General features: G+C 38.9%; 1 pseudogene; it reads right to left on the reverse strand.

Annotated features, from left to right (window-relative positions):
* The window catches only part of LOC139720143 (cubilin-like), a 55,626-nt pseudogene extending 31,539 nt beyond the window's left edge, over window positions 1-24,087 (reverse strand).
* Window positions 24,088-27,082: the final 2,995 nt, after the last annotated feature.

A 27,082-nucleotide genomic window follows, 5' to 3' on the forward strand; every position in this document is an offset into this window, starting at 1 on the left:
ACATTGGTTCTTGCATCGCATGCAAATGACATCTATGTGTAACTACATCTCTTTCTGTACCTCTAGAATCAGAAAGCAGAAAAGAAAATATGACATGTATGGTAATAGCATACCTCTTCAAAGAGGCATCCATCAACAGCAAACGGAGCCACATTGAATGACTGCAAACGGGGAAATTTGTGAGAAATTTTCCACGCCTTACCGGGCGAGGTGAACTTTGCATGTTTTTAGTTCCGCAAAATTACAATACAAGTAGCAATACACAAATAATTGTGTGTTATCATTTTTGCACTAGTCTGACATTGTTAAATATGTGCAAAAATTTCCAACTTTTACAGTAAATTGCTGTAGTTTGATACCTTCCTGACGCCAATATCCTCCCAGTCTGGTACGTCCTGGTGTTTGTAGGTGGCCGTCGACCGGGTCAACGTGGTGGACTTGGCACTCGGACTTCTGGTGTTGAAACCTCGGTCCTGGAACAGAAATTTGTCCACGGCATCAACCTCGCCACCCTTGGCTACTCTGAAAACTATCTCCCAATCTAGAGTCCATGGGAGAAGAGAAAGAAGGGCAAAACAAGTCAAAATTACTGCCTTTGGGTGATGAAGAAAACTAATTCCAGTCTAGATGCCATGGGGAGAGAAAGTAATATAGATACACAGACAATGTTATATCTGAACATTACAGGCCAACTTCTCACGCACGACTTTTATAGGTGTAGTCCAGCTAGCACCACTCTATATCTTTCAAGTCACAGGTTGAAACTACAGTTCGACCTCGATTATCCGGCCATGTCGGGACTGGCGCTCATGTGGATAAGCGAATTGGCCGGATATGGGAGACACAATGTTAATGTATATAGCTGCCGTCCAAGCTGACCAATCGCGATATGGCCTCTACTGCGCCGTGATTTACTGACAAGTTTTCCATCCATGTTCTTATGGTGAATTTATAGATCATGACTGCTTACTTTTACGATGATAATGTGGTGTGAATTTATGTTAGTTCTATCGGGAATATTGTAGGTAAATCGTGTGAGTTTTGTAGAAATTTTAATTGAGTTTAAAGTCACTGTTTTTTCTCAATTTTTGGATGAAAAAAAAGAAGTCCTTCACTGCGTGAACGCGTCCGGATAATAGAGATTTCCGGATAAAAGGAGGTCGGATAATTGAGGTCGAACTGTATAATGTATCAATCATTTTGGAATACTATCACTGTGACAGCAATACTGTGGAGCACTATATGTTAGATACGAGTGGTCGATGATATAGTTGCATCAGAAGTTTGCATTCATTACAAAATCCTTTCAGAAATATGCAAAATATTAATGACCTGACATTGCTTACAGACATTTGATAATGGCAGCCAACGAAATAGTCTTTACTAATCTATATTTGCCTCATTCTAAGTCTTACACAAAAAAACATATGTATGTGAATATAAAAGACACTGAATACAACATTAATGACAACTTCTCCTAGACCCACCTGTCGGAGTACGTCTCTCTATAGAGCGATAGGAAGCGTTGAAGCCACGGTACTGCATTGTATTGTCCGTCTTGAACTGGACGAGGACCTCGTTTCCACGCGAGATGTAGGTGAAGACCGGGATACGCCCACAGTACATCTCTTCGTGGTTGTCTAGTATGTCAATGACCTGTCACAACCAAAGTGATTGAAATGTAATACAGTGCACTCACACTAAAACGAACACGGTTATAAATAACAAAACTCTCATAGAAATGTAGTAGAAATTCAGGTCCCACAATTATTAGCTTATTATGTTTGCATACTTGATTGTTCAGCTACAACAAATTTCAATGGAACAAAGAAATCTGCTGGTCTAGGAATTTAGTAAAACAGATGTCACCTGTTATTGAGTTTCATGAAAATCTTCATTTATGCACAAGTTATACTTCTTTAGGAGGTCCCAATATAATTTTGCAGACCATGAATTACAGTTGCAAAGCCTTTATCTTTGGTCATGAAGATACAATTTCATTTTTTTTCATGAAATAAATCACATTCTTAATACAGTGGAAACTCGATATAACGAGATGGTCGGGACCGAGTCATTTTCCTCGTTATAGCCGATATCTCGTTATATCAGTAGGCATAAAAGAAAGCATAACATAAAGACATTAATTTGCACATGTGGGACTACCCATCATCTTTCAATCAATACTGATACATGTTATAACTTGATAATGTGTGTTAGGGAATCACTCACCTTTATGGGTAACAAGATGTTTTTCGCCAATGTAATCCATTATCAAGAATGTGTTTCTTATTATTTGTAGATGTTTGAATTTGTAAATTTATGCTGTAGCTTGCGATTGTGTCAAGATCGTCTGTGGATTGGTATGTGGTTATGGTATGGTGTGTGTTGTGTGTGAAATTATAGTCTGCACAATGCTATGTGTGTATGTGACACATTCTGTATGCACATTATGACTGCGTGTGTGTGTGAAGATGGGGAATTCCCTAAGTAGAAAGCCAATCACAGCATCAGATTGCCTCACACCTGCTAAACGTCATGATGATGTCATGTATACATATGGCCATCCCACCACATTTTCTGCATGTATCAGTATTCGCGCACACACACACACATACACGTACAACATGCGGTGCTAGCTGGAGTGCACTGAAGAAAATGTGTGTGTACAAGACAGTTTTTGGCGCATCGAGCTTTACAATCTCGGAAGGTGATAGCACAGGCGAAGTAAAGCTTTACCCGAAGACATTTTGCTTTACCTCGCTATAACAGGTTTGATTGGCTATGTTTTTCTTTGTTTGGAAGTCACAAAATTTATCTCGTTATAGCAGTTATTTCGTTATAGCCGATCTCGCTATAAGAGTAGCATTTTACATAGACTTGTGTGGAAGGAAATTTGGGACCGGGAAAATTTCCTCGTAATAACCGATATCTCGTTATAGCAGTGTTCGTTATACCGAGTTTCCCCTGTATATTACCATCAAACAGTTTGAGATGAAAAAAAAGAGGAAAGAAACTGTCACCAAAAGTCTGTTGCAGTGTTAGCCACCAAAACTGACCTTTACAAAGTCCACACAGCTGGTGTAAGGGTCTCCAAAGTGGTTCTGGTAGTCGTTGAGAGTGCTGCGACGAAAGATTTCAATCGGGAGCGGAGCGCCGTAGTCATCTCGCTCCAGCTGGAACTCGTGGAACGTGATGATGAGGAGGTTTTGGGGAGTCGTACGGATGGCGTACTCCACCGATTCATTGGGAGGGTAGATGATGGGAAAGCCAGGAGAGGTGAAGAAGCCTGAATCCTCCTCCAGAACAATGATGTTGTCTGGTATTGTTACAGAAAGAAAGGGGAAAGCACACACTTTAGAATCATGCTCAAAACTTATCAATACTTCATATTACAATAGTGTTTCAATAACTTGTTACATATTAAGTAATCTACCTCAAATATACTGAACTTCTATACAATCAATAAAAAAAAAAAAAAAAAAAAATATATATATATATATATATATATATATATATATATATATGGGTGAGAATTTTGAACGATGTACAATTGCCAATTTTCACACTCTTTCCCTTAGAACACACCAGGATGATCTAAGAAATGAGATTCTTTGACGTCATCTCAAAGCCTGGTAAATTTCCTTTCAGGAAATGTATGGTTTGGTTGACTTTTGACTGATATTTTTCATTTGACAAGGACTTAAAGCGTAAAAATACAGAAAAAAACGCTATTTTCACAATAATTTTTGTATTTCAAACCAATGATGTGCCTTTTTATGGTACGTAGCATCTAATATCTGACCGTGTTCTGCATCTGACATATCATGGGTATGTACCACAAAATTATAAGAACATTATGAGCACGTATAAAATTACAGAGAACAATTGAAATATCAAAGTCCTAAACAGACGAACGTCCATGATGCTTTTATTTCTATCGCTGCTGCAAATTCTACTCTGTTGTCACAACTGTAATGTATACGAAAATTTGGTGTTCCACCCAATGTACATATCCTGCAAAAACTGTACTTCTGCTGCCTGTACATGGGACGTAACATTCTTTTATGCAAGATTATACTGAGTTTTCGTCACGGACGTGCGTCCACTATTTACCAATAAAGATCGCAGCCCATTAAACGTTATTGGCGATATTGTTCTGAGTCGTAATCAACTAAGATCTAGCCACACGATAGTATGTATGTTTTGAGTTTCCTTCCATCCCTTGTCAAATGAGAGCCGATATTACATTTTTAGACGAACCTCCGAGAAAAAAAGAATGTCCGTGATGAGTAAAATGTTATCGAGTGGGGCACCATCTTGCTTTGATAGCGAAGGTACATTTTACCTTTGGCTCTTTGGCCGAGGAGCTGCATGTCATGTTAAGAGCGGACTGGGGCTTGTCTGCAGTTTTTGGAGCATACGATTCACCGAAAACCTAGCAAATAATTAATATTTTCTCTGAAAATTCACCTCTTAATCCCTCTCTGAGCAATATATATGTTGAAAGGGTGTCAAATTTCTTATAATTTGCATTGACAATACCTTTACAATTTTTTGAAAGAGTTAGGAAGGGTACGTACTCTCTGTCGATTGGTTACCCGTCCTGGAACATGACCCTAGTAGTAGAACGAACGTCCGTGACGTATGCAATCCGACTGATAGGGATAAATTGTCTCGAAAGTGTCCTTTTTTCTTTAAAACTTTTAGCTCCAATAGCGATAAATACAGTTTTACAAAGTAAACAATGAGCTTAGAGCAGTAGTTTCAGAAGTTTTTAGGCGGTATGTGATCACGATGAACAAACAGCTCAAAATTTACTCGCAATTTTACGCCTGTTTTCCCTCTAATTATATAAAAACAGCTAAACACTGAAAACCAAGTTATAGGAAAATGGAATTTTGCGTAATCTGTAATTTCTCTGCATTTAAATTTCTTTCTGATGAGGTTTTCGTGACAATTTGCACTGTTATAGGTTCTGAAAGTTTTACTCACGGACGTTCGCTCCGAGAAAGGAAATTTCTGATAATTACAAATATATCACTGTACATTCCATTAATGTTACTTGAAAATATTACCAAATCACTAAGTCTCTCATACCCAAAAGTGAATAACGTTCAGCATTCAATTTACCTGTAATAACAAAGGAAAACGTTTTGCTTACGGATGTTCGTTCGTATAATAAGTCCATGGATTACATAGTAGGAGATAGGGGAACAGTGCCAATTTTGAGTGATAGATGCTCTCCGTGTATATCTTTTGAGTACGGTAGCTGCCATCTCAAACAGAACACATCCAGTTTTGGTCTCCATCATGGACGTTCACTATAATTTTCACAATATTGTACACCTTAATACATTCTTATTTTTCTCTTCACAACGATTTTTCTCTCATTCCCTAAGTAGCCTGAACATGCTGCGACCAAACAGAGAGAAAAAACAAAAAACAAAACAAATCCGAAAAGTCACAAGGATGAAATGACGGAAAAAGTCTGTAATGGGCATGTGTCAAGAAAAAACGTAAAAGTTTCAAAAGGACGTGGAAGCAGTTGAAGGAAAATGAGAAGAAACAGAGAAGGGATCGAGCTCCAACACACAGAGAAAAGAATTGCCAGTGCACTCCCGTTATACCGAATTCCTCTGGAGGAGCTTTTTGTTTGTTTGTTTGTCTATTCTTTATTCATCGAAATGCCGTCATGATTATAGTCTGATGAAAGCACGCAAATCCTCCCTTTGTCATGACATGATGTTTTTTATACTCATCAATGAAAAGCAATGTTGATTTGCTGTTCTGTTTCAGATGTGCTTTTTTTTATTTTACTTTTAAGAGACAGAGAGATCGTCAAGTTGTTCGTGTTCTTGTGCTTACTTTGCAAACACATGTTAAACAAGTGATGATTAATTTAGTAATAGGTGTAAGGTCGCACTTTGATACGTTCGCTCTTCGAAAGATTTGTTACTCCGAATGGCCAAAGGTTTGTTATTCCGAAAATGAAAAAAAAAAAGGTTCGTAGTTAATTCAGGAGGTTTTTTTTAAAAGTGTTCTTATTCCGAAAGTTTGTTAATCCGAAAATTAAATATCAAGGTTCACTATTCTTTATGTTCGTTCTTCTAAAAAGTGGAATGGGCCTGATATTAGTTTGGGTGAAAACGAGTTTTATGAGGTTTTGAAATCTGGAAGATTTGGTTAGTTTGTTTCTTCACATTTGAATAAACAAACCTGCTTTTTCATGTTCGATTAACAATCCTTTCGATTAGGCCTAACATTCGGAGATTCCTATCATTTAACGGAATAAAAAAGCTTCATGATTACTGTAAAACATGAAATATTCGTGGCATGAAATTTTCGCGAATTGGAGCCGAAAGCCTTTTTCGTGGCATGAAATTTTCGCAAATTGCTACTGGCATTCAATGCATGTAGTGTAGACAAAATCTTTCGCGTGCATTTTAATTTCGCGAATTTTCGGATGGACAAACCGTATGAATAACGAGCCTCCGAAATGATGCGCTAGAAAATGTTTGTTATAACGAATCATATTGTATAATATCGAATTCACAAACATCCATCCAAGTTATATGGACTTACTGTGTCTTGTTATGACGAAACTTCGGAGTATCGAACCTTATATCATTTCTGACTAATATAATAACACAGATTCTCCTCGGTAACAGTGTGTAACACAAGGAGCAAACGCAGAGGGATTTCCTCCTATACACATTTGTTTGACCTCCCGAGCTAAACTTCGTATTTCGATAACGTAGCACATTTCTTTTGTTTTTCTGTGTCAATTCTTTGTCATATTTAGCTGTCATCATGTTCGTTATAAGTAAATTTTGCACTGTAGACTTTAGATAACAAATTTAGGACCTGAATCTTTACATCGTGATTATGAAATTTTGATAAATATATTCGTTCTCAAGGATGGACTACGTCACTGACATTACACGTACGTTTGTACATTCATTTACGAGAGATGGAAAAGGTATTTTCTTTGATTCCTCAGAATGGAAAGATAAATAAGCTTTTACAACTATTATTTTGGTAATATTCATCAAGGATTTTGCAGAGGAGTTTGTTCTGGACATGAAATCGCTGTTTGTTATGAATAGAATGCGTTTCCAACTCTAGAGAGCTGCATTGTTCAATATTTTGTTTGTTCCGAACGTCCGTGAGCTATATGTGAACCTCCGTGATGAAAACTATGCTATGTTTGTTGGGTTATAGAGACTGCCTAGATCAGATACATCTTAAAAAGGTATGCTATTATTTGGGAGTAAGGATTAAAGTATGGGATAGTGAAATAAGAGGTCAAAATATTGAGTTTCTGTAAAATAGGCGTAAAGTGGAGAAAGTGTTTAGCGGAAGAGTAATATTTCAACAGAAATGACGAATTGGTTAAATCATCAGATGTCTACCATTACGTACAAGTAACGAGTACAAGCTTGATATTCTGCCAACACATACACATGTCCCTTAAGATATTTCGTTGCGATTTTGAATTGAATCAGATCGTTGCAAACTATGCTAAATGGTATTTAAATGCATGTGCAGTACTATTCCTCACGGAAGTTCGCTGCTCTGGACATGGTAAACTTCCGCGGCGAATAAAAACTTGTTCCTCTGAGAAAATCCTAGTATAATTGGGTTCATATGTGACCCGCTACAACAAAATGGTCCTAAAGTCGCGCACGGTCGAAGCCGTGAAAATCGAGTTTGAAATTAGAGCATCAAAATTGGTCAAAACTTACGATTTTCTGAATTTGAAATATTATTAGAGTCTGACATGTCTTCTATCATCTGTCGAAATTTTGAAGCAAAATGATGAAAGGAAAGACCAAAAAATAATGTTTTTCTGGGCCATGTTTTTTGGGCGTTTCAACGAGGCAGAAACTGGTTCGAACATTTGGATTGAGCACCACACGTAGGCTCCGCCCCTAACAACGACCAGAGTGATCTCATTGGTCAGTTTGCTGCTTGCCGCTAACCAAAGCGTGAAGCTCGCACACTGCCCAGTCGACTGGTGCGTGCAGGCGGGTTGCGCTATGCCTAGCCGCTTCTCCTGACATCCTGGTCACTGATTGGTCGGTGAGGAGACCGCCGACGCTGTGTTTGAATGAGCATTTCGGGGGTTGCTAGGGCTTAACTTCTATTGTCCGGAGGTGAATACTGACTTGCGTGTCTCTTGATTGTGATTGCGTCGCAAGGAGAACTTTTAGGGCGCTTTTCTCGAAACAGTGATTTCCCAGACGTCTTGACATGCTCTCTTTTAAACATCGATATCTCCGCAGCCGATTATTTTCATAAGACGTGTTATATATCAATTTAAAGCAGAAAGATTAGGGAATTGTGTCATGCAGTTTTCAAATAATCGACCTCGCCCGACTTTAGGATCATTTTGTTGTAGCGGGTCACATATTAAAGCTTGAATTATACTCTTTAAGGTAGGATAAATGATTTGGAGAATTTCCTACTTTTTAAATTTTGCATTGTTTTGGCTCAATTGTACATCGTTCAAAATTCTGACCCATATATATATAAATATAAATAATCATAATGCAATGATTATAAAATAATCATGCTTCATCTCAGAATGTTGAGAACAAGATTTATCAAATTTCTGAGTAATATTTTGCAAGGTTCCCATTATTCTGAAGCACTTCTCTCCCCCCCCCCCCAAAAAAAAGACACAATTATAGCACTGCAAAGTCCATTTTATTACAAACATGGAAGCTTCATTTTGAACTCAATAGTAATATAAAAACCAAGGTGTACTATGTAAACTAGAAAATAATCAAATCAACGTTATAAAGTAGTCAGAAATGGCATGCTGACCTGCTTCCCGATCCATCAACTCATATGCTAGCAGGAAACCAGAGTAGACTTGCTTGGCGTCCGTTCGGAATGTGATCCAAACTTCATTACTGTCTGACAGCCAGGAGAAGGAATGCTGTTTGCCACAGTACACATCAAACCGACGGCTGTAGAAGTCCTCTACCTAGTATGACACAGACCAAAAAAACAAACAAAAAAATAGTATCCAGTAAACTTGTAGATCTGTGCAAGTTATGCCAATGATTTTGTCAGGCTTGAAGGACAACCCCACCCTCAGTCAGAATGTCACTAATCCCAAAGAATTAAAAAAACTAGAGAAACATTCTGAGAGTGCAGACCTCCACCAAGCAGCTATACTTTCCACCAATGATCTTGTTCTTTTGTAGAGATCAGTGATTTCCATCCATATGTACATGTATGATGCTGAATATCGTTCATTGACCCTACCTGCCAAAATATCGAAAATCCTTCGTAACATCCATAAGTTTCTGGATCACTACTAAAATTAATCATCTATTCCGTGTGTCATTCTCAACCTTTCCTCCAAGTTTCATGCAAACCTGTTCACAACTTTTTTGATTTATTCTGCACAGGGACAAACCAACCAACCAACAAACAAACCAACGGTAATGAAAACATAACTCCTCCCTTGGCGGAGGTAAAAATACCAAGTGCAGTTTTCACCAAAAAAGTCAATGAACCTATGAAAATCTTACCTTGACGTAGTCAGCTTCACAGTTTGGTCCCGGCTCCAACTCAAACTCATCAAAGTAAAGGATGATACGATGCTCTGGGTTAGCATGGAGGACATACTCACAGTGCTGGTTGTCGGGATAGGCATTGGGGAAATTCAGCGAGTGAAGGAAGCCCTCTTGTGGCAGAGGTTCCTCAGTGTCGGGGTCATTGACAAATCCAGTAAGGTCAATGAACTCGTAACAACCTTAAAAGAAAGTTGTTTTATTGAAACTACATTGGAATATGTTTCACCGACTACAATGTATTTATACAAATTTTCAGCAAGGAATGCTTCATGTATCAGATGATATGGATCACATATATCAGATTATATCTATTCTGTTGCATCCAAGCGTCAAACAAATCCAGGATGTCATCTCCTAGCCATCCTTCTTCAATATCATCTGATGATTGTTTTTCACATGACATGTTATAGTTGTCGACATTCACATTCGATGACAAATTATAAATAATTAATTGCATTTATTTGCTTGTATCAAAAACAAGTTTGATCTACCAGGTGGTATACAGCTTGTAGTTATATCACTGAAATTAGAATGGTGTCAAAAATTAAACTTAAGACAGCATTCATAAGAGTTTGACACTGGTTGTTATTCCAGATTTCATTTGATTTTGAAAAAAACAAACAAACAAACAAAACAAAACATGGGTCAATCTGTTTACTTGGTTGCTTGGTAATGGTGGTGTAGTTTGCAATAAATCGGTTGAAGACGAGGGAGTACGCTGTGATGAACTCCACAGTGACACGATCCGTCTCCGAGACCCAAGCAAACGGCTTCTTAGTCCCGCAGTAGCTGTTCTGTCTGCTGCCACCATCTGAGATCTGGACATTAAAGGGACATTTTCTCCAAATGAATACAAAAATGGATTGAGTGCAGGGAGCAATAATAGTAGCATGCATCAGTCAAGTTTGTGAAAAATCTGATAACCAGTTTAAATGTTGTGAATTTGTAAAGTTTCAATGCCACTAAGGCTAGATGAGAAGATTACAACAGTTTAAAACTTCACTGCAGGACGATATTAAAGGAAATGTAAAAGAGAATACCACAACATTTCACTTTTGATGAAAAGAGCACTTTCATTTGACTTGTAACTGACATATGATATGGGTAATATCATCCCTTCTGCTATTTTAATGAGGTTATTCAATATTACCCTTTCACTATGCTAGAAAGTTAATTCTCTCATATTTTCGTCGTATCAATGTTCTGGACTGATGTCACAAGCTGTTGTAATTTTCTCATCCAGCTATGGCGGCACAGAAACTGTAAAAAATTTATAACTTTGTACAGATTGTCTAATTTTCTTTAAACTTTCACTTACAGGTTCTCTTACTACTGCTGCACTCACTTAATCCCCTGTATATTTGGGGAAACTTCCCCTTCAAGCAATTAAAGACGTGATCCACATAAAATCAAACAGCTCAAAGCTCATCGATGCAACTTCTCCACTGAGCATCACTGTGTATTTAAAACCAATTAAGTGCAATCTAAACATCTCTTCAAGGTAGCTTTATCCACTTTCATAAAACATTTGATTTTTGATTGCAAGAATTCCCTTGATCAAGTTCGGTTAGGATAGAATAGATTAGATACTGTATTAGAAAACAAGCTTTCATTTGGCACTGAGAAATAAGCAGGATTCCCAAATCAAATTATCGCTATTTCCTCCAAGAAATCCAGTGCCGATCATCAGCAATTCAATGTGAAGTGATTTAATCATTAGTTGAGTCAGTGTTGATAGCTGATTGTTTGTTGCTACCAAAATAGAGTGGTGAATCAGATACAATATTTAAAACATGGTCATTATGCAAACTGTATAATATCCAATGATAAGTTACAGCACATTCTCTGAATGCAACTAAACACATCTCCAGTGCTGAAAGAAAAAAATGTGTTACAATGAGGGATTTCCCCTAACATCACATCATCACCTTTCTGTAAGTAAAATTTGATATGTATTTCCAAAACTACAGGTATATGTCACCTCTAGGGGGAAAAAATGCATATATTCATTGAGGACTTGCTAGATTTTTCCACCCACCCCCCCCCCCCCCCCAAAAAAAAAAAAAAATCATGTGTTGCATAATTGCTAATTCCTAACCATAAATCTACTGTTGCAATACCATCATCAATGAAAATCTAATAATAAATGTGCAAACATTTCCAAGGCTAGATCCAAAACATAGCAGCCTAATTCACAGATGAATTAGGCTTTAAAACAATTGTGAAACATATTGTTACAATGTATGTTTGAGGACTAATTCAGGGTGCTACATAACTTTTTATTTTTTACCACTTGTCTGGTCAGGCAAGCAGATTTCCAAATTGTTGAAAAACGCTAGCCCGAAAAGAGTGTAAACATATACAAAAATGATAAAGAAAACCCCCTGTAAGTTAAGGTTTATAAATCACAATCATTTGACTAAACTGCACATGTTGGTTTGCATGATTAAACACATTGGAATAACAAATTTGTTTTGATCAAGTGTTGGTGATGCATTACATTCGGGCTTCTTCACATATTAAGTGCTGGAGAGCTCCTGAAATGAAATTAAAGTGCATTGCATCCCTCCACAGTCATTATCTTTGGGCTTTTGTAAAGTTAACTTTGTGACTTTGAGGGGGAAAAGTAAAAAAAAAAAAAAAAAAAAAATTGCTTCAAACCGGTTTGCTTGTCCAATCTGAATGAACATGTTCTCTCATTGTTCCAAAACACCTGCCCGACTTTTATTTTCACTTGACCAGGGCAATCGAATCGGGCAAGTGCTTACATAGCTACATAGCACCCTACTACTTGAAGTGATCTTCATCACCTCTAGGAGGTGAGGTGGGGAAACCCACCTCTAGGAGGTGGGGAACCCACCTCTAGGTGGTGGGAAACTCACCTCTACGTGGTGGGAAACTCACCTCTAGGAGGTGGCAAACTCACCTCTACCAGCACGCCACAGAGACAGACATCCTCCTCCGTCCTGGCTGGATGGAAGAGGTCAACGCCCTCTAGGACAAACTCTGAGAACCCAAGCAGAATTCTCCTCTGCGGGTCGACATCAATCACTAAACGGCAGTACCTGGGGAGCGGAAACATTTAATATGAAGGAAGCTTTATATTAGATTTACTTCACTATTTCCATTTCATCTTGTTTTTTCCTTTCATACTGTACAAGTGGAAATTTTTGCGGTGTTAAAATTTTCACGCATTTCGCGCAACCCGAAACTAGCGTGAAAATAAAAGCACGCGAATATTTTTGCTTGCCATATAGTCCAGTTGTTGATGTCTGGATTCCGCGGAATTAAAGGACAAGTTCACCTTCATAGACATGTGGGTTGAGTGAATGCAGCAATATTAGTAGATCACATCAGTGAGAGTTTGAGGAAAATCGGACAATCCGTTCAAAAGTTATGAATTTTTGAAGTTTCTGCTCAGTCACGGCTGGATGAAAAGACTAAGTAAGCTTGTGATGTCACATGAGTATAACGATATAAAGAAAGAATAAAGAAAATTCAACATACAGTTGAACCTCTATTATCCGGCCTCCCTTTATCCGGATCTCTCTATTATCCGGACGCAATCTCGCCATGATTTTTTTTTATAATTACGGGAAGAAAGGGGGATTCCCAACTCCTTGAGAACTCCTACCCAAACACACATGAATTACATATTACTTCCAATATGATTAACATACATTGCATCAAATTTCCTTCCAAATTGCTTACCTTCAGACATTTCAACATCCCGAAACATCCCCAAATGTAACAATGAAAAGGTTGCAGTATACACATTACTACATGTGGTACTACAATGGGCTACATCACTACATGTGAATGTATTATGTACTTCTCCCATATCCGGCCAAATCCCTTATCCGGATGAGCCCCGGTCCCGACTTGTCCGGATACGAGAGGTTCAACTGTATTTCCATTTTCCTCGCATAACAAAAGAACACTCGACTTCTCTCTTTCAGAAGGCAGGGGGAATAATATTACCCTTAACATACGTCAGTAGCAAGTCGAAGAAATGTGCACTTTATTAAACAAGGCAATCGCCGAATTGTGTCTCGCCCATTCGCGTACAAGGAATTAATATTTTTTATAACTCCCACAAGTTAATTGACCTGCTTATGACCTTTGACCTTGTGGTGACCTTCAACACCCTAAGGGACATTCACCATCCAAGTTTGGTCACAAACGGACAAAGGGATCAAAAGTAATGAGCCATAATCGAAACGCGCCATAAAAACTTAACATTGGGCCCTAAAAATTTGTTGACCCCTTTCTGTGACCTTTGACCTTGTGATGACCTTTAACTCCCCAAGGGACATCTACCGTCCAAGTTTGGTCACATACGGACATAGGGATCAAAAGTTATGAGCCACAATCAAAACGTGCCCTAAAAAATAACATTGGGCCCTAAAAGTTTGTTGACCTGTCTGTGACCTTTGACCTTGTGACGACCTTCACCTCCCCAAGGGACATCTTCCATCGAAGTTTGGTCACAAACGGACAAAGGGATCAAAAGTTATGAGCCATAAACGAAATGTGCCCTAAAAACTTAACATTGGGCCCTAAAAGTTCGTTGACCCCTGTCTGTAACCTTTGACCTTGTGGTTACCTTCAACTTCCCAAAAGACATCTACCATCACCCAAGTTTGATTGCCATTGTAGCAACATGTGCTGAGTTACGTGTGATAAGAGAGTCTTGCAAGTAAACTTAAACGTATGACCTCAAATGACCTTTGACCTTATCATGTGACCTCTTACGGCACCATAACATGAAGGTACCCCTAGTGCATCCATCACCCAAGTTTGATTGCCATTGTAGCAACATGTGTCGAGTTACATGTGATAAGAGTCTTGCAAGTAAACTTTAACGTTTGACCTCAAATGACCTTTGACCTTATCCTGTGACCTCCAACGGCACCATAACATGAAGGTACCCCCAGTGCATCTATGACCCAAGTTAGGTTGTAATCCAAGCAACTTATGTGAAGTTATTTGTCAAAAGAGAGTCTTGCAGGTAAACTTTAACATAGAAAAGAGAGTCTTGCACATACTCTTTAATTTATGACCTCAAATGACCTTTGACATCATCACATGACCTCTGACAACACCATAACATGAAGATACCCCTAGTGCTTCTATCACCCAAGTGTGGCTGCCATTGCTGTAACAGATGCCAAGTTATGCATCATAAGAGAGTCTTGCAGGTAAACTTTAACATTTGTGACGGACGACGGACGGACGACGGACGGACGATGGACGACGGACGACGGACGGACGCCATTTGGATCCCTTAGTCTCGCCTTCACCTCCGGTGGGCGAGACAAAAAGTAAAGTTTTGTGAAATTTTCTTTTTATTTTCCTTGTATAGTTGTACGCATGTGACATCATACACTATAGTAGTCTTCTCATCCAGCAGTGGCTGCGCAAATACTTAAAATATTCATAACTTTTGAACGGATTGTCCGATTTTCCTCAAACTTTCACTGATGTGTTCTACTAATATTGCTGCATTCTCTCAATCCTAATGTATATGAAGGTGAACTTGTCCTTTAAAAACACGCGAACCTCTTCTTACCCGGCCGAGCGCGAAAATTCAGTCATGTGAAAATATCCACTTTCTCAGTACATTACATCTGATTAAAAACTTCTTCCAGGCTTTGTGCAAGGTCACTTATATGTGACCTTTCCTAGACAGATCTAAGATGCTAGACAGGTGCAAACAAATGCAAACATACTTCATTTAAAGGACAAGTTCATCTTCATATACATGAGGATTGAGAGAATGCAGCAATATTAGTAGAACACATCAGTGAAAGTTTGAGGAAAATTGTACAATCCGTTCAAAAGTTACAAATATTTTAAATATCTGCGCAGTCACTGCTGGAAGAGAAGACTACTACAGTGTATGATGTCACATGCGTACAACTATACTTAAGGAAAATAAAAAGAGAATTTCACAAAACTTTACTTTTTGAATAAAGTGCACATTTCTTCAACTTGCTACCGACATATGTTAAGGGTAATATTACTCCCCCGCCTTCTGAAAGAGAGAAGTCGAGTGTTCTTTTGTTATGCGAGAAAAATGGAAATATGTTGAATTTTTTTTTGTTCTGTCTTTACATCGTTGTACTCAGGTGACATCACAAGCTATAGTAGTCTTTTCATCCAGCCGTGACTGAGCAGAAACTTCAAAAATTCATAACTTTTTAACGGATTGTCCGATTTTGCTCAAACTCTCACTGATGTGTTCTACTAATATTGCTGCATTCACTCAACCCACATGTCTATGAAGGTGAACTTGTTCTTTAAACTACTTTTTGAATAAATATATTTTGTTCTCAAGATGGTTTTAAACTTGGGTGTTTCGGATGAGTCCTTTAGAGGAGACCTCCGAAGGATTTCAGACTTTTACATTTGAACAATTATAAATCAGTTCTACTGAGTTTCAGAATTTATAGTGATTGGGATGAGGAATAAGAATGTTTACAAAAGTTCGTAACTAATTACAATGAACAAGGATAAGGACATGGCAGCCTCACAGTAAGAACGCAGGAGTTGGGGTTCAAGGAAGTAGAACAAAAGAAGAAGGCATGCATAGATTCTACACAGGTGAACTTTTTAAGTAAGTGGTATTGTAATGGAAGTACACTGCTAGATTTCTGAAATATATGAGGCTCTATGTTCTCAACATTGTTCAGTGTAATTTGTTTAAGATTTTTCAGAGTATTGTTTCTGGACTTGGGGACCACAATAAATTCCACAAATCTATACATGGAGCTGTCAATTTATGAAATTCACATGAAATGCCCCTTTCAGTAAGACCCCGTTTATAGAGCGAAGCTGGGCCAAGCCGCGGCCGAGCCGCGGCTGAGTCCAACCTCACAATATTGTCTGTTTAAACTGCCGGGCTCGGCTGCGCTTTTAATTCAAACCTTTCAATATCTTGTTGTAGTGGCGTTCTGCTTGTAAAAAAACGCAATTTGGTATAGTCTGGTTTTCAGACTCTTTGCCAACTGAATTCCGTGGCGATGAAGTCGCCGTTCGGGCAAAGGCCTTTGTCAAAGGAAGAATCCTTTGCAAGACAAAACCACCTTAAACTATACTAATTTTCGACATTGAGGGGGTTGATATCCTGGATAGCGAAGTAGTACGGGGCAGAGGGTTTGGAAGCCAGAATAAAATTGGCCGCGCATTTGGCCCAGTTTGCATTACACTGAGAAAAGGCCGGGCTCAGCCGCGGCCAAAACCATCTTCAGAGCGTGGCCAAATGCGCGGCCAATTTTGGCCCCACATTTGGCCTTTTGCGCGTTTACACTGAAATGAAGGCGGGCTCGGCAACGGCTGAGCCTCGCACTGTAAACGGGGTCTTTGATGGGACAGTAATTCTAAAGTGAAGGGGCGATGTGACCATGATATCGCTCTCCATAAAACTTTGTCTGACTAACAGGATAATGCAAAAGGTCTTTCCTAAGCTGATCTAAGATCGCAGGAAAGCACATTATCATACTTCAAACTACATACTACACACTTCACCATAAAGGATCAGTTCTTTGGAACTCTTTTGGTAGCAATTGTGGCAACTGTAATAAAATCTTGTTGCTGATGTCTTGGCTTATACATGATGATTGGAAGGTTCAAGGGTTGACTGAATCCATCTTACCTGGGTATTGTACTCTTGTCTGGCCAGTACGGTGATGACAACGTTCCACTGAGGGCAGAATAGGTGCGATCACACACTGAGGAGAAACAGAAGAAAAAACAAAAACAACAAATGTAAGGACCCAGAAACGCTAACTTTATGGCTATTGAAGAAGACTAGTCCAGTCTATAAACAACAAAATAACTCTTTCACAGTACAGGGGGGTGTTTCATCAAGTTAGTCAGTGCTGACAAGTTGTCAGTCTCTGACAATTATCATAGTAACAGTCAGTGACCAGAGCATCTCAGCCAATCAAAACCAAGGATTTTGCTGAAATTGTCAGCGCTGACTAACTTGATGAAACACCCCCTAGATGTTTTCACTGCAAAGTCTGCATTTAGGAATCATAATAGAAACCATCCTGATAATGTCCCAAAAATGTGTGCTAGCAGGTGGATTAATAATGCACAGTTTTGGTAAATCATACTTTCTTTACAAGTAATTTTATAAAAGCTTCAGCAGTCTAGCCTACTATAACAATCTGTCAGTAAATGTTCTTCTGTCATCTACAGCTGATATGAATATATTATTTTCACACCATATCTGTGGCCCGGAGAGGTTTGCATTAGTACAATGACACAGTAGTTATTTCAGCCTAAAATTACTCGAGATACTTGCTGTATCAACTGTAATCATTCCATATTACAAACTTTAGCAGAGCTCCGCACAAAATAAGCGTTTAATTTACACATGGCACATTACTGAAATTTACTATCAGGGTATAGCAATATAATCACTACGTCTGGAATATGCCTTAAAGCTTTCTTGTTGCAGAGCCTGCAAGAGATATTTCAAATCAAACATTTTCTTTCTTTTTTAACAAACAGAAAGCATACTTCAACAAATCTACCTTAAATGATGGTAAAAATATGGATCAATAGTGAACTACAACACTCCTGTATCTTCTCAAATGTTCTGGGTCATACCTACTGTAATCCTCTTATTTTTGTGTAAAGATATTTTCGGGAATGAGGAGGTCAGAGACATTTTCGCGAGATGCTGTTTTCATGAATTGACATCAACGGTATCGTAAATGCAGTATTACCTATAGTGCAACGTGACATTTTTGTGTTTTGTTAGATTCACGATCCCACTGTGATTCACGAAAATTCGCGAAAATTCAACCCTCATGAAAATAACAGCTTACACAGGATAGATGGGCAGGGTGATGTTTTAATTACCTTCTTCAAATGGAGATGCACAAAGTATACACAGTCTTATACTAGAACTTCTGATCAAAATGTATTTTGACATTTAGTCACAGAACAAAGTATTCTGAAATAAATTTTCCAGCTAAACAGCTTGAAGAATGGTCTTACTTGTGCAGGGCTGGGTGTTACAGGATCGAACGGATGGTTCCGTTGGGGGTGATAAACGGTTGCAGTAACCCATAGGCGCCATGTGTGAAGGTTGCGATGTGGTGTAACACCGATCAATTCGAAACTGCGTGCCTGCCGGCAAAACACATTGGATTAGCGACAGTGACAATAATGCTACTTTAACCTTTTCTTGCTATTTGCTATTTGACAGTCAAAAGTTTATGAAAGACTCAACAATTGGCCCATAATTTCTACATCATTTTAAAGTTTCATCAAGTCTGCTCTGTCAGGTTCTGCCCTTAACTGAAAAAATCCATGTTGGGCAACTTTTTGTTGGTTTTGTGATCCAGAGTCACATTATGAGATATTCAAATATCTTCTATAAGATAATTCAAGAGTGAGAAATCCTAAGCTATAGCATTAGCAAGATGTACAATCTTACAGAACCTTACACAGTTAAATTTGGATAGTTCTACTGAACATTTGTTCCCCAAGCAGTCTCTAATGTTACAGTCACTAGTTAGCATACTGTCCACAAAAAAAAAAACCCACTAAACTTACACTATTTGTATCTCAGGCACTTGGATGTCAAACTAACATTAAAATAGGGCAAAACTTTGAATCGAGAATCAAGTCTTGTTCAGACGATGATGAGACATCATGACTAACACTGAAATTGTGAAAACCTTTCTGTTTTCTTTGTTTTCTTTTACTCTAAAGTTAGAGACTCATCTTATTACCTAAGTTAAGCTAAGTTTCACAAACCAGCTGATAGGGGTGATAAGTTTAACATTTACTGTCCCCTGTCTGTAGATGCAGCATTTCATAAATCATTGTGCTTATATAAACATGCAATGCCAATGCAATATAGGCAATACCGCCCAATGAATTTCATTTTTGTCTAGACCTATAAAGTTCACACAAATTTTCTCGTAAAATATAAACAAACCTCATCTAGGTCCAGGTTTGAGTTTCTTCAGTTTGTCTCCCTCTACAAATGACAATTTGTTAAGATCGCAACTGCTGATCTGTAAATTAACAAACATGTCGGAAAAAGGAACCAGGAAAAAGGACTAGGCTCTAGGCCTACTTAACATAACTGTGTAACAATGTCGGAATGTAGGAATCTCGGAGCTTGGGTATTTGTTCCATGTTCATCGTGTCACTGCCGGCAACCAGGGACAGCCTGGTGGTAGTGTCGCTGCCCGGAAAGCAGTAGATGACAGGTTCGAGTCCCACTGGTTCCTTTTTTCCGACATGTTTGTTAATTTACAGAGTTGCGATCTTAACAAATTTTCATTTGTAGAGGGAGACAAAAAAACTCAAACCTGAGCGAGCCTTCACCCATCTCAATAATATCTTTCTTTCATTTAAACCCCATCTATTCGGTACTTTCGAGAAGGCCTACATGTCTCTCTTAGCACTACGCAGATGTAACGTTAGACGGTTTCTAAATGTGTCCACCGATTGTTGAAACTATACTTGTGTCCAGAGAGAGAGTTGTGAGGTGTCGCTGCGCGCTGCCGAGTGCTGTCACCTCAGTCAGCGAACTCCGCTCACGAGACCGCCCGAAACTACGGGTGCGCGATCGAAGCAAGCTGACCTTCAGTGACTGAAACTAACTGGCCGATACCACACTGAGCCAACGTTAGTTCACAATCTTCATAACTTACCCAGTTCGGAGGCATTTTCGTCCAGTTTTCTTTCATCAAATGCATACAGTTATACAGGAAAAATCTGAATACCCAACAGCACCGAGCTGTATCTCTGTTTATTATCGATCCCATCTAGATATTGAGAAAAATCCCACGTATTAATGAAGTCGTCACACATCAATTCACGGAAAATTGTCTGCTTGGCTGGATGTAGGCCTATGGGTAGCCAAATGTCGCACAAGTGATTTTGTCAGGAAATCAAACTTTTCGAACTACAATGTTTTATTTCGTCACGAAATCAAAATGGATCCTATTTCATTCTGTCACGAAATCAATCCCATTCATTACTTAATCAACTACAGCAAGTGATGTCGCAACGAAATCATCTTTTGCAAATAATTTCTTCACGAAATCATCTCATGTAATTGATTTCGTCACAAAAACAACTAAATTTAGACCCAACTGCAAATAATTTCATCATGAAATGAAGTTCGTCACGAAATGAACCATTGCAAATAATGTTGTCTCTAACAATCGATTAGCTAGTGGCAATAATTTCGTATTCGAACTAAAACAATATTTGTACAGATATTCACAGCTTTTGTATTGTATTAAAGTTTGTTTTGTTTGTTTCGCGGCACGATATTGTTATACAGTTGTTACTTTATTTGTGACAGAATTAGCCTGTAGCAATTCAAAGGTTGATTACCGGACAGAAATACCTATCAGGCGCCAATGTCACGAAACCGCTGCATTTTTGAAACATCGTGCATCATTGTCCTCGCTCGGGACGTTTTCTTCTTCTTCTTCTTCTTCTTCTTCTTAGTTTTCTTCTTCTTCTTCTTTTTAAGCAAAAGAGGCGGACTCTACAGTAAACGAGGTTCCGTGACGTCAAATGAGGGAAAAAAAAAAGAATCACGTTGTTGTTGTTGTTTGTGTTTGTGTAATAAGCGTGTGTATTGAGCGCGTAGCTCTCGCTTGCGTCATAAGTGCCGCATACCCTCTGTCTATCACGAGACGTGCGGGATAAAGCTTACACGCTTGCCCACGCATACAGGGACCAATACGCAGTTTTTGCTCCTCAGCATGGCTTGATGACGTCATTGGAACCTCGTCTATAACATCAGTTGTAACTCATTATGGATCTAAACAGGGTTGTCGACCGCCAAAAGTATACTTTAGAGATCATTTCACAGAGTGAAATATAATTGTTCATATACCTCCACCGCATGTTTTCGTGCAAGTCGAGTAGGTGATGTCCCAACGATGCGACCTCCGCTGTGCTACCGAGAGATGCCAGAGACCCTGAGTGAGAGAAAACGACAGTAATGCAAGTTTGAAACGTGGGGTACAACTTTTAAATGATACATGCATGCATCAGTATCGTCTGGAAAGGAACTACATTAACATCAGTTAAAATATTGTTTCCATGACCACCTGAAAATGGACAACAGCATCAGCAAGAACAAACAGGCTCATTGGTCAGAAAGAGATCGAGGGAGAGATGGAGGGGATCAGGCTGGGAGAGGGAATCAAAGTCGAGGAAGGGTTTGGGATTTTTTTTAAACCCAAACCAAACCACTATAAGCCTGATCCGCCTATAGTAGGACCCGGGTATAACCGTTTCATGAAAGTTGTCAGCGCTGACAAGTTGTCAGTCTCTGACAAATCACCGGAGTAACAGTCAGTGACCAGAGCATCCCAGCCAATCAAAACCAAGAATTTTGCTGAAATTGCCAGCGCTGACAACTTGTCAAAATTGATGAAACACCCCCCGATCCCCCCCCCCAAAAAAGAAAAAAAATACTATCTCGCATAACGCTTACATGTATTATACCAGACAGCTGAATAGCCTTCTATAGCATGTTTACATCCCAAAATTCGAACATTCATGATCTTCACGAAGGATTGGAAGAAAATTGACAGTATGACGAATAATAGTCCCACGGCAAGGCTCTTGGTTATTAGGCTGAATGCACACACAAACACACAGACGCGCGCACGCTCACACACACCCAGATTTCGTGGCCCAGTTCATTATCGACTAATTTCAGATGGAACGCAGCATTGCTGTTACTACAATCAAAACGGTGTAAAATAAAAGTCATATTCCTTCATGCATGCTCATTGAAAAAGCAGGTGGATTTGCCTAAAACATGCAGGTGATGCAGACTGTTATTTTGGGAATTTGCAGTGCAGTTGTTTTCATCTATAGTCAAAGCCGAGCAGGGTACCAAGAGGGTTGACGGTCTTGACGTCATATCAAGATGACGTCATGTCTTTCGAGGCATATCGTCAAGTATAGGAATAGAAGAAAACTGCGAGGAAAACTATTTTTAGTAATCAGGAATGATGGTATACAAGAAAGGGCAAAAGAAGAAAGCTGAAACATGTATCAAGAAGTGCCTGGGAATTCTTTAACAGACTGACTATACGAAAGATATCATAATATTACTAATTTAATTGTTAATGGTTGGAATTGCAATATCATGTAAACAGTCACAAAGACAGTCGACGGTGAACAAAATGGCGTCAGAGCGCACATGAAGTCGGGATCACAACGCCGTCGCGTCGTCTGTCCGATGTGCCCATTGACCAAAATGGCATCATACACATACGTAAAGCTTGCTTGGGCACTTTGAAAGAGTGGTATTGTTCTCCGATCATCGCTATAGAGCATCCCTTCATTATTTCCTTGTCAAAGGCGTTGGCTTCACGCCACTTTTGTCGATTGACAACCAAGAACGACAACTGGCAATCCCTTCACTTCGCATTTCTGTTTTGACCAATGTGGAATTTTATTCACTTCTCCCGGATTACCAAGAGAACCTAACACAAACAATATAAAATTTAAAAAGTTTCGCTTTGATTGAGCTGTTCTCTCGACTGCAATTAAAAGACATACGTAACAACACTAGACTTCACTGATATGCGATATGCAGCATTGCTTATTATATCTTTAAACATTAACCACTGAAGATTAGAATCAGAATTAACTTAATCTCGTATGTTCATGCTGAGGTTTCGAGACACATGGGATGACACGACAAAGAAAAGAAAAATGACTGCACACACATAATTTTGTAGGTTGCAAAGTATAGATCTAGAATCTAGATTTAGCTAGACTTTATTTTACTTGCCATCGACTCTGTTTCAATAGGAAAGGTGTATCAATATAATCACCAGCAAGATTCAATCTAATATCCACAGATTTCTATTTTACATGTAATGTGTAAATTAGTTTAAATTTACTATGCATAAATGTGTGAATTATCATATTAAATGACTTTAGAAGGCCACTTTCCCGATTAAGACAACAATTGTAATTATAGATCTAGTCTACCTTTGTTTTCGATGAAGTATACTATAGTCCCTAATTGGCATGGCCATTGAAATTTTGACTTTTTAATTTCAGTCTGAGAAAATTCTTGAAAATAAAATAGGCAGGTCTAATCAATGGTAATTTACTTGTCCTATACATAATGCTTTATCGTTAATCAACATCGTATATAGAATACGGTAATCATCATTTCCCGTTCCTAAGAAATAATGTCAATATTCCAACGAAGTTAATACAAGAGTCAATACCACCGGGCTACCCACCGGGAAATTGGGTAACGATAGCATCATATTTCGGTACTGATTATCATTAGCCATTAAAATTAGTCATGCAGGCCAAATGATACAAATAAAAACGTATGTTTACAAAAGTTGCATTTCTTTCACTCCTAAGAAACTTACGTCACTTTGTTTTCACTTACCGATAAAATCACCACAGCAAACAACACTTTTCTCCCTAGGAGGGCGTGGCTCCAGTGGTCCCACATATTGCAGTTCGTGTTATATGTGCAGCATCTAAAGATTTCTACAAGTTGTAATGGCAAGGCACAAGTTCAGCAATGTTCAAAGTGCTTGAATGTCCTCGAGATGCCTTCGCCAGCCTCACTCGGTGGTAGAAGCGTTCGTGTTTCATTCATCAATACCAATTTCTGGAATCGTCCACACCTCAATAGTTACTTTGAGATCTTAGAAGCAATTCTAGTTAAGAGTGAACTTAATGTTTACCTTTGGTGCACTTAGAATAAGGCGGTGTTTCCGGGTTTTGTTATACTGATAGATTATAAGTCATTAAATTCGATGCTTTCTCCAAATTCACAGAGATTTGCGGATTTTGATGTTATTTCTTCTTTTGATTAATCAAATTAATCCCTCTGGTGGAGGTAATTTGGTACGGTCCGGAAAGCAAAGAATGTGAAATGACATATTGCAGTTTGCATAAATATCTTTTCATCGGTACTATAGAAATTACGTAATACGCAAGCATTCAGTTCTCCGCTCGCACAGGGTAGAACGCCCTGCATTCTTCCTTTTCAAGGACTTTACCATTAGCATTATAAGACGGCAACTCCAGCGCCTTCTAATAATTAGTTCTGTGCCCATAGCAACTGATCACTCGTCTCGTCGAAGTTACTCATCATCAAAAAATCGCCGATAATGCTTTCATGTTCATTGTTATCTTCAATGTTTTCATTACTGACTTATTGGTGATTATTTTATCATTGCCATTGTCGACACCACTATAATAGCATCATCGTATCTTATTCATCGTCATCCGCTCCATGGATACCTTCTCTTTCAGCTTCCATTTTGATCCATCATCGTCTCCAACAACTTCAACTTCATTATCCCCCTAATCATTACTCACCGCAGAAGTTTTACAGTCATTATTACAGTCAACACTACTCTATTGCAAGCAAAATTACTTTTAATTCTTAGTAGATAATATTACAAAGTTCACACATACCACTCTGTTTCTTACAAACACTGTGATAATTGAAGTGTCGTTGTGTGTCACCGTATCTGTGTGTGTGTGTGGGCGGGGGGGGGGGGGATGTTTGGTGTGTTCGGTGCAGGGGACACTAATGTTTATAGTCATCTAACTCTTTGTTGTTACAGCATGATAAGCCAGGGTCACACCAACGCCGAATTCTCCCGAATAAATTTCGACCGATTCTGCCCGAATCATGGCCTGAATCGGATGGATTCGGAACATATTCGTCTCTGATTCCGGGAGCTACCCGAATCAGAGACGAATAGGTTCCGAATAGGTCCCGAATCAGAGCATGCAGAATCGCCAATCTGGCCATATTCGCAAGGTTATTCGGGTCATTCTGGCCGCTCATTCGACCTATTCGGCCGCTGTTCGGCCGTATACTGGCCTATTCAGCTCACTCGCCAGTCTGCTTTTATTATTCGGGTAACGATTCGGATGGATTCGGGGAGGCATTCGGGGCATTGGGCAGATTCAGTTCTATTCTATATTTAGGTCTATTGGCTAGATGATTCGGGCCGTTACTCCGCTAAAAATACGAATGGGCCCGAATCTGCCCAGAATGCCCCGAATGCCTCCCCGAATCCAACCGAATTCCATCCGAATACATCCCGAATGTGGCCCGAATAAAATTTGTCGGGGCCACATTCGGGAGTGTTTGAGGGCATTCGGCTGGTTTTGAACATTTAAAAACGAGCAGAACCCCTCCACGAATGTTCCAGAATACCTCCCGAATTTTCGCCCATTCGGGGAAGGAAAACAGAATCAGCTGCGAATCCACCCGATCGGGTGGATTCGCAGCTGATTCGGCTCCGGTGTAACCGAGGCTATAATACTCGCCATTATCGTCATTAATCTGTCTTAGCTATACGGCCATCAGAAGCTTGTATGCAACTTTCCTTATACCATCGCCATCACCTACGTCTATGTTTGAATTATCATCCGGGAAATATCTAGGCCCTATAAAGACAAGAAGATCTTGGTTCAAAGAAACATAGTACAAAATATGAACTTTACTCTGCCTCGAAATAACAAGAAGATAGTATACTGAACTGCATAACGAAGCCACAATAATTGTCTTTTACCATGTTTATACACTTTTACCGGCAAAGCAAAACACCGAGTTGAGGGCGAATGTCTTTTTCAAAATCAGAAGCAATGTTATTCAGAATAAAAATGTTAACAGTTTATTAGACATACACGTGTCTAGTGTATAATCATTGCCAACTCCACGTATACTAAGCCAGTCTTGACGGGGCCGTGAAAAACGCATCGACTTACAGGCGATATTACACTTCTGCGTATAGAGGAATGACGCCCGTAACTTGGAAAATCAATTTCCTTTTCATCGACTAATCCAAATATCTGATATCTACGTGCAGTCGACTTACGTGGAATTGCCTGTATTAAAGACAGAATAATAAGAATACAAAAAAAAAGAATACATCTATATTCATACTCCAAAAGATATTGCTTATGTTTTTAATTTTGCTGTATCATCAGACCGTAATCGTTGCTTAGTTCTCGCGCCCGTCGACTATTTAGCCGTAAAATAATGACAACGGATGAAAGTGATGACGGATGAACGTCGACTTATAGGTATTGCATGTAATGAATGTTTTGGCCCTGTGAATCTTCGGTTGGGAGCCTTCTTGCACAATTTTTCCTTCAATATCATCTTGTTAGAAAACTGGAATCCTATTTCACAAACAGACCGCTTCTCTGTTAGACAAGGTGCTAAGCGGCCGTAAACAAAAATAGGGCTTTTTTTCCCTGTTGCCGGAAATATCCGTTGTTGGATAAACAATATAGCGAAGAGTTTGGTCGCAAAACGAGTTAGCTCCATTTTTTTCTTCAATGTGAGATATTTTCAATTAAAGCTACTGAAAAATCGCGCAAGAAAATGATAGGAATATATATATATATATATATATACAACGTTGTATATATATATATATATATATATATATATATATATATATATATATATA

Source organism: Diadema antillarum, unplaced genomic scaffold (assembly GCF_040938485.1).
Source record: "Diadema antillarum isolate AM-2024a unplaced genomic scaffold, OU_Dant_1.0 scf00000122, whole genome shotgun sequence".
Lineage (NCBI taxonomy): Eukaryota > Metazoa > Echinodermata > Echinoidea > Diadematoida > Diadematidae > Diadema > Diadema antillarum.